At 36.3% G+C, this 10,038-nt stretch overlaps 1 long non-coding RNA gene across 1 annotated transcript in view; it reads right to left on the bottom strand.

Annotated features, from left to right (window-relative positions):
- LOC141507366 (uncharacterized) overlaps positions 1 to 10,038 on the bottom strand; it is a 479,100-nt gene that overhangs the window by 360,036 nt on the left and 109,026 nt on the right. The gene's annotated exons all lie outside the window — the stretch shown is intronic.

Genomic DNA, 10,038 nt, shown 5'->3' with positions numbered 1-10,038 from the left:
TAAGTGGGCTTCAAAATCAAACTACAAATCCAACACTTTTTCCACTTATTAGAAGTGACACAGGCAGTCAATATGAAAGATTTCAAAAATATTCCCACCTAGATGCAAATGTGACTTAGTAGAAAGTATGCCGGGTTCAAATCTCAGTTCTACCTCTTTTAACTGTATAGCTGTATGAGCTGGTCTCATACCATTTACAAAATGAAAGTATTGTATTAAATGGTCCATATGGGCCCTTTCCATTCTATTCTGACTCCTTTATTTTTAAAACACTTAATGCCTCTGCCCACTCAAAGGCCATTAAGGGCTTCCCAGTGCCATATAATAAATTCCAAATTATTTAGCCTGGCATTCAGGGTCTTCTATAATCAAACTTCTGCCTACCTCTCACAACTCACTGAAGGCTATGACTTGGAAAGAGCCAGAGAGGTCCTCTAGAGGATGGGATGAATTCCCCATTTAATATCTCTGACAGTCATAGAGCCTCTCTTTGAACACTTTCAATTATAGGAAACCTTCTAATTCACAATTTTATCTTTTTGGACATCTCTATTTGTGGTATAGGCCACTGTTGTATAAATACATGAAAGGTCAGGGATGTAGTTAGGTAGAAAACAAACCATGATCATGCCCTCTGGTTTAGGTTTTGACTTGTTTAGATTTGTTTGAATAATAGAAGCAAAGCACATGGGGTTCCTAAAGATCCTTGATGAATCAGATGCATCCAGCTCTTTGGTCTTTCTTTGTCAAGAGCACCTAACTAAAATGAAATCATATAGATTGTTCTAGTCCTAAACTTCAGAAGCATCTCTGTGGGAAAAAAAATTTGCTCTTGAATCTTTAGTCTCACCCCTCCCACTCAGGTTTCCCAATCCCACTGGGATTTCCCCCAATCCTCCATTTTGAGGAAGTATTGAGGGCCAGATATCCTTTACTCATCCTTCATATCCATGAAATGAAGTAGTGGAAGGTAGGTAGAAACATAAGTATTGCAAAGGGCCTATAATGTCATTCTAAGGAATTTATACTTTAGTCTATAGACAACCATGAGCCTTTGAACAAAGGAACAGAATCAGAGTGGTCATTTGAAAGATTATTTTGACCCTAAAGCAAGAAGGCAAGAAGCAAAGTACAAGGACATTACTTGGAGACTATTATAGTCATACAAGCAAGAAGTGAGAAAGAGAAAAGATAGGATGGTTGCAGTGTGAATGGAGAGAAGGAGATATGAAAGGTGCTTCAGAGGAGAATCAACAGGTCAACTAATTGCATGCATTCTCCAAGCAGATGTACCGTCAGTATAGCTAACGTCTCCCCAAGGACTAAAATATATTCACATATAGTCAGTAAGAATTTATTACTTATATAACTCAGTTGCAACCAACAATGTGGTACATTAGACATCATGCTGGACTTTCCATCACAAATTCTGTTTTTAATTTTTACTAGCATGAACAAGTATACTTATCTCCCTGAACCCTAGCTCTTTCACCTGAAATGATTATAACAATAGTACTGATGGCACAAGGTTGTTGTGACTTTCAAATGAGATAATACACATAAGCAATTTGTTATACAAACATAACTAGGTTCTGATTAGTGCCAATAATGCTCACTTCTGCCACTAGCATGACCTTGATCAAGTCTATCTGACCTATGTCTCTACCCCTCAAATTTTTCATTTATCAAATTATATGCCTGGACAAGATGATTACTAAGGTCCTGTCTATCTCCAAAAAGCCATGACTCTATGAATTCACTTCATTCTCTCTAGGCCTCAATTTCTCAATCTGTAAAATGAAAGGGCTGGAAGAAATGTTCTCAAAGGACTCTTCTAGCCCAAGCATTCTCTGTTTATTGCCCACACCAGGCAGATAAGGGAAGTAGAAACCAGGATTTTAGTCACAAGAACTTTAGTTTTCAAGACAAAGGTAAAAGCCTCAAGCCCAAGCTTTCAGTTGTGTGGGGACCTTGTGTGGGGCCCTGCTTTCAAAGCCAGATAGAAGTGACTTTTATCTTGACACAATTGTTACCATTACAAAACAATTCCACATAACCATCCTCAAAAACCTTCCCCATAAGAAAGTTAGAGTAAATACTTTACCCTGTTTTGCAGATAAAGAAATTAAGATCCAGCTAAGTTAACAGATTCATCTAAAGTCACCAAATGAGGGTATGGTAGAGCCTGAAATAGCTCTATCTAGGAATTCTTGTATCCAAGGAAAATTCTAATGATGAAAAGAGCAACCCAGAAGATAGACTATCTCAAATACAGTCAGTCCAGGAGCTGAGACAGCCAGCTCCTCGTAGAGAAAAACATATGGACCAACTTAGGGCACCTGCATTCCTCTGACCTTGTGAGGAAGTAGGTGATCCCAGGAGAAAGATATCACATAGAATAAGATGATGGATTAGGGGGAAACTATAGAGTGAAGGAGAAAAAAAGCCCCCTCCATATATTGGTACTTTGAAGAAAAAAACTTATTGTTCCTCCTTAATTATAGTTCTGGTGTCAGAACAATGCTCCAGAGGTCTATGACACCAACTAATAAACCTCCTAAAGATGTTTTCATTCTTGTCTAGGATAGAAGTAGCAAAAAGCAATTTTTCAATGATGTAGAACCCAATTTTCCTGATTCTCAACCCCATTTCTTTCCATTATATTGCTGTTAATGGACAAAAATGGTTCTATAGTAAAAATATGTTCCCCCCCAATAATCTGTAGACTGTCATAATAATGCGGGCAGTTTAAGCACGAACATCTTTAGTAAAGAATGAAGAAGTAGAAAAATTGTTATAAGATTACAGCTCTGTAAAACCTGTCTGAAGCATATTCATTCACTATATGCTGACAACATACTCTGTGTGTGAATTCTACAGGGGAGGTGCCATCCCCAAAGTTAGTCAATATTTACTTAATACTGGATATTCGATATTCTCCTGGTGATATGTGATGGCTATGAATCATGGAACACCACAATCTCAGAAGAATAAAAATTGCAGGAAACCCCAAGGACAACAGAAAGGTGGGTGTGGATAAGTTATACTACCTTACTTTACTTTACCTGTATGACTTATATACAAGAACTGGTATAAAAGATAGTGTCAAGGACATGTATGATTAAAAAAGGAAGTAGAACAGTCACATACTGAGTGAGAACCGGGGATAATAGATGGGCAGTCAGCCGCCTGAGTGCTATATTGGTACCATTGATATTAAAAGCATCCATGAAAAACCTCCAGTATATTGGATGGAGGTCCTTTAGGGAGAATTAATGGAAATATATGTGCAAGAATCTCATTTGATGAAAAATTAGGAAAATTTGCACTCTGCACTGATAGAGTACCCATATCACTCATTTCACAAAGCCATTCATCAAACCATTCGCCCCCCCAACCCCAACACACCTAGATTTAAAGACTTTCACTAATATTTTTTTTAATGTTGGAGGGCAGAGGGGAGGAAATAGTATCAATTATTTATCAGAAACCATGCTAAGCACTTCATAAATATTATCTCAGTGGATCTTCACAACAATTCTGGGAGATAGGTGCTATTATTATCCATATTTTGTAGTTTAGGAAACTGATGCAAACAGAAGCCAAATTACTTGCCCAAGGTCACACACCTATGAAGTATCTGAAGTCATATTCGAATTCAGGTCTTCCTGATTCCAGTCCCACTTAACTCCACAATACATATTTTGTGAGGATGAGTGAGGGGTTGTGATTTGATCCTCATTCTATCATATCCTTTGGTCTAAGGTGGTAACTTACAATAGGACCTTGTATTTTCATCTTTTTTATCACATGAATTCCTTTTTGCTGACACATGAAACCTATGAATTTTCTTGATCCTAGCCTTCTTAATCTAATGTTTCTAAATGCATAAAATAAAATACATGGGATTGCAAGGGAAACCAAATGTTAGTGAATATAAAGATGCAATTCTCTCACTCAAATTCACAACCCCCCCCCAAAATCTATGGATCCTCACAGAAATCTAAGGATCACGAATTAAGAAGCTCTGAAGAGGATGACAACAGCAAAAATCAATTAATTAATGAGGATTTTTTAAATTAAAGATCCACTATGATATAAGTAAAATTTCTCTCCATGCACTTTGTCCCCTCTTTTACTAACCCTTCTTCCAACCTGTTTCTAGACTACCTGAAACAGAAACAGCTCTGTTTCAAAGGAGAACAAGGAAAGAAATTGAATTCTGTATCACCTTGAGACCTGTCAGTCTGAGCTCCCATAGGCAATCATATATTTTCTTTCTAAATTTACTGGGGGATGACAATATTTTTCTGGGCTGGGAGATTGGGTGGCTTAAATAAACTTTCTGAAATGAAATTCCCTCTAAATGAGTTGTCAGAAGAAATACTAGCAGACAGAATAGGAGAAAAAATAGAAAAAAGATTTTATATATATATATATGCATATATATATATGGACAAAAAGTACCTTATGAAAAAAGAGAAGTAAAAGAAACCAAGATAGAAAGATGGACAGAAATAGGAGAAATGATAGAGGAAGAGAAGAAAAAAGAAAATTAATTACAGAATTTAAGAATTCAAAGGATTCTCAGAAGCCATCTAGTCAACACATCCTTGACTAAGACTTCCCTCTATAGCAGATTTTATGACTGTTCTTCCAGCCTTTGTTGGAAGAACTTTGTATGCAAGTACCCATTGACCACCAGAAAAGACCATTAATTTTTGGATAGCTACAATTGTTAAGAAATCTTAACTTGAGATACAGAGACTGAAACAAAGAGAAACCAAAGCAAAGGGAGATAGTGCATTTGACAATAGAAAATTCTTCTAATTTTGATCCTTAATTTGTAAAACTGAGGAGTTAAGAAAGGATTCGAATCTAGAGACCTAAGGAAAGGACAGCAGATAGTACAGGTACCCTATAGCCATCTAGATATTCTTTACCAACTTCAGCAACTTAGTTTTGAAGCACAGGTGAGATGGCATTTCAAGAAAAGATCTAGAAGATCATCAACTCTCGTAGATTAACCACTATCTTAGCTTCTCAATTTTCACCTACTTGGCCATCAGGTCAACACCTTTATTCTAGTGATGAAGGAAGGAACCTCATTTCATACAAGAGGTAGGATTCTACAAAGCTCTGTATTAATCAAATTCGTGTAAATTTGATTTTATATCCTTATTGACCTAACATTCTCATTTCAAGAATGTATTTTTTCTATTACCAGATTGATCCTCAATGACCAGTGGCTGCTGACATTTTTTTTCCTAGTCTGTCTCCCTCCAACCTCTTTATCAAGCATTTAGAGATCTAAAAGTAATCATCTACATGCAACCAAAAAAGTTATTTGAATTAAAAGTTTTTTTAATAGGATCATTGTCCCTAATATTAAGAAACCTAGAGAAATGTTAACCTAAACACAGACACTTAACTCATCCCTATTAAATTTTACCTTGTTAGATATAACATATTTCTAACCTCTTGAGATTCTGGATCCTGATTCTTTCTTTCAGAGTTCCAACTTCACATTTTTTCTTACATTAGATTAGTATATCATCTGTACCCACATCCAAGAAGTTAATAAAAAATTCCTGAAGAGACCAAGTCCTGTGGCAAATCACTAATGACAATTCTGTAAGTTGACATCATAATAATCATTAACTGTCATTCTTTGGACTTATACATTCATCTAGTTCCAAACCCACCTAAATGACCGATCATCTAACCCATCATTTTCTGTCTTATCCATAACAGATATTAAAACAGCATTTGTCACATGTTCTGCTAAAATTCAAGTTAACATATGTTAAAGGCATTTCTCTGTCTAGTCATTATACTTCTACCTAATCTGATCTTTTGTGAAAATCCAGATTTCCCTGTGACAGATTTACTGAAATTAGAGCAATTACAATGTAAATTATATGCTCTCGGCTTGGTGATATTAGTGGGTATGGCAGAAGAGTTTAGTAGAAAAATATTTGAAGTCAGGAAATGTTTTCTTCTGTCATTTGCTACTTGTATACCCAAAGGTAAATAACCCTCTCTGAGCCTGTTCCCCCAAACTTATTATATCAATAATATCTATATCATAAGATTTTTATGAGAAATAAATGAGGGAATGTTAGTAGAGTGTTTTGCAATATATGGTATCACCTACTTCAAAGGATTTTTTGGGGGGGAAGTATTTTTAAAACCTTCAAATAATATGTTGTACACACAGGGCTTCACCCTCACATATGGGCCCTCTGAATCCTAAAACTGACTTGAAGCAAGTTGTATGGATATCAACATTGACTCAAAACTATCTTTTATTTTTACATATTTCCATATTAATTATGTTGTGAAAAAGAAACAAATAAAAGGAAAAAACAAAGATAACAAAGAAAATGAAAATAATATGCTTTTATCTGTATTCAGAATCCATCAGTTTTTTTCTCTGGATGTTGGTAGCATTTTCCATCATGAGTCTTTTGTCTTGGATCTTTATATGGCTGAGAAAAAGCTAAGGCTATCAAAATTGATCATTATACAATGTTTCTGATGATATGTACAATGTTCTCCTGGTTCTGTTTACTATACTCAGATCAGTTCTTGTAAGTCATTCCAAGTTTCTCTGAAATTGTTTGCTCATCCTTTCTTATAGCACAATAATATTCCATTACATTCATATACCACAACTTGTTAAGCCATTCCCCAGTTGGTTGGCATTCCCTCTAGTTCCAATTCTTTGTCACCACAAAAAGAGATGTTATAATTTTGTACATGTGGGTCTTTTTCTCTTTTGTATGATCTCTTTGGAAACAGATCTAGTAGTGGAATTGCTGGATCAAAGAATATGCACAGTTGGATTCTCCTTTGGGTCTGGTTCCAAAATGCTCTCCAGAATAGTTGGATAAGCAAAACTTTTGCTAGGCCAATAAGAATACATATTATTTCTTTTTTTAAATTGAGAACTTAACATTGACAAATACAAATATTTCACAAACGCATTTCACAACAAAAGCCATTTAATCAAGGAGTGGAACAAAATAAGTGTGCATACTGGGCTCAACTCTCCTTTAGTTTATGTCGCAAATGGCAGGGGGGAAAAGACAAATGAAGAGAACATGTGTCCAGAACAAACACATAGGGAACATATGTAGCCAGGTTGCATTCATAAAGGCATACACATATAGAAAACATTACTCCTCTGATAGAACAGAGTCCCAACATGTTCTCTGTTGTCCCTGGGTGATGCTATCCTGTGTTGAGATGACTAGACAACATGTTTTATACATTGCTACTAGGCTTCTTTCCCTAGAAGGACAGGGCAGTCAAGACTTTAGATTAATAGCCCCGACACCCAACTTTACCTCTTTAGTGATATCAATCCAAGTCAGCTAGCTAACAGAATTCCTAAGATATTTTCATGTCTTTCAAAATTAGGTTTTTCCTGTGTTGATTCCTGAAATAATTGGGCTAATTCAAGCTAAAGTCTTGTTATATTATGATATTCCTCTAAATGCTTATCATTTTCCTAACTGTTACTAGCCTGAATCCTTTTATCTCAATAAGAGCATAACACTTAACAAAAACTCAACTGAACTGATTAGAATGCAATAAGGGCAGCTGGATGGCACAACAGATAGAATGCCTGGCCTAAAGTCAGAAGATTCATTTTCCTGAGTTCAGATCTGACCCAGACTAGCTGTTTGACCCTAGGCAAGTCACTTAACCCTTTTTGCCTCAGCTCCCTCATCTGTAAAATGAATTAGAGAAGAAAATGGCAAATCACTCCAGTATTCTGGCTAAGAAAACCCCCAAATGAAATCATGAAGAGTCTATTATGACTGAAAATAACAAATGAACAACAATGGAATTCAGTGAAAGAATTCTTTTTGATTGTAGATGCCTCTGGTTATTATGCAAATTAACTAAGAAGCAAGACTAAATGGGGTCATATGGGACTAATTACATTTGTCATACTTCCTCCCAGCAACTGAAGTCTCCAAAATTTACACTAATATAAATGTTAATTATTATTATTATTACATGTTCTTCATTCTCTTGCTCTCAGTTTGCTAGATCATAACAAATAATCTAATAAACTCATTAATGCTAAGGTAAATGTCTAATAATAGATCAAGAATATATAGGAATGGAGCAGTTATTCCATTTTTGTCAGGTCAGAAGGTCTGAAATGAATTTCTAATAAAGGAATTGTAGGCATTTATAATAGGCCAGTACTGGAAATAAAGGGAAGAGGAATTTTTTGATACCTCTAAAATAATACTATACAAGTATACTCATTCTCTCTATATATAAACTTAATTTTACCCCTTAACAACAGGCTCTGGCCTCAGAAAAAATGAAACTTCTATTCCTACCACTTACTAACTCTTCCTAAATTAGAAGAATGCTAACCTTAGTGGTAACTAAAGACTCAAGAGAATGAAAATTATGCAAACATGGCTAATATAGAAATGTGTTCAGTATGACTTCACATTGCTTAACTTTTCTTTAGATGGAGGAAGTACTAAAAGGAGGGAAAGAATTTAAGGCCCAAAATTTTAAAGTTAAATAAATGAAACATAGTGATAAAAATAAATGAATGAGGGGCAACTAGAAGGTAGAATGGATAGAGCACTGACCCTGGAGTCAGCCAGCAGAGTCACCTTGAACAAATCTCATTATCCCAATTACTTAAAAAAAAAAAGAACCAATAAATAAAGGAGTAAACATTTAATTAATGAATAAATGGATGAATGAATGAGAGATATATAAGAGCGGGGAGGGGGGGCGGGGGGGGGGGGGGCGGGCGGGAATGATGAATAGTACTACTGAAATCCAGGCCTTCTAAAGAAGGCCCAGAAGCGACTTCACTCCAGAATTAGATGGTCACTTTGCCTAGCTCCAAGAGATTATAAATTCTGTGAGGGCAGATCCAATTTTATTTTGTTTCTTTATACAGCATTTAGCACAGTGCTTTGTACTTCAGTAATTTCATGGTACATGCATGAAATTTGTAAAGCAATTAGCACACAGTGCCTGCCACATGAAGGCTACTTAAGAAATACTTCTTTCCCTCCCTCTCTCTAGTGGAATCACAACCCACCCTTGCTTTATCAACCTATGCAAGTGCTGTCCATCTTCTCTCTTGGAGGGATCCTTCTTCTATCCCTCCTTCTAGAGGTCTTGACATTGCATAGAGCCTAAGAAATGATAAGGCACTCTTCCTCACTTATCCTAATTCTTGATTTAAGATCAAACATCTTCTTCCAGGCACACACACTGAACTGAGGACAGGTACCCTTTATGTCACTTCTGTACAGTTCGTCATTAGGCCTACTCACAATCACCTCTCTATTTCACTTCAGGTGACTTGCAACAATAAGCAATTCTTTGGAGATCGTGGCATTATGTGACTCTAAATGAAGTCCATCATTGCTCAAAGAATTTATTCTAACTATCCACACAGGAAAAGTCAAGAGGATGAAAACTAGCTATTGTCCAACCTTGGGGGGAAATGAATATGAAGTGCTGGTAACCCTCCTCAATCCAGAGTCAGGATGTGATGGAATGAACCCCCCCCCCCCACTTCCTCATACTAGATCCTTGTTCTTATTTCCCCAAATATAACTACGAAAGGTCATTGTTCAACAATGTATGTACTTGGAAGAACAATGGCCTATATCCTATAGTATGGAGTCACTCAAGTGCTTCAGTAGCATGACCAGCCCAGACCACTGCCATGCCACCCTGGATCACTGGGGCTTTGGGGAGCCACCATATGCATTCTTGCTCTTACCTTGCTCTTACCTCCTTTCTCCTGTAAGCCACCCATTGAAATCTTTATGAAGTTATTGAAGCCTAGATTCTCTGGAGGGTAGGCCAGAATAGAAATATGACTTATAAATTCTTAAAAAATTTAACTATCTTGAGTAAATATAAACAACATCAGAAGTTCCAATTATCCCAAGGGAAAACTTGTCTTGGACCCTGAGTCATCCCTGGCACTATCCCTTTTTTGTTCTGTTTATATATAATACCTGGCCTGAT

Source organism: Macrotis lagotis, chromosome 1, assembly GCF_037893015.1.
Source record: "Macrotis lagotis isolate mMagLag1 chromosome 1, bilby.v1.9.chrom.fasta, whole genome shotgun sequence".
Taxonomy (NCBI): Eukaryota; Metazoa; Chordata; class Mammalia; order Peramelemorphia; family Peramelidae; genus Macrotis; species Macrotis lagotis.
The sequence above is the reverse complement of the archived record's forward strand: the minus strand, read 5'-3'. Positions and strand labels throughout refer to the sequence as shown.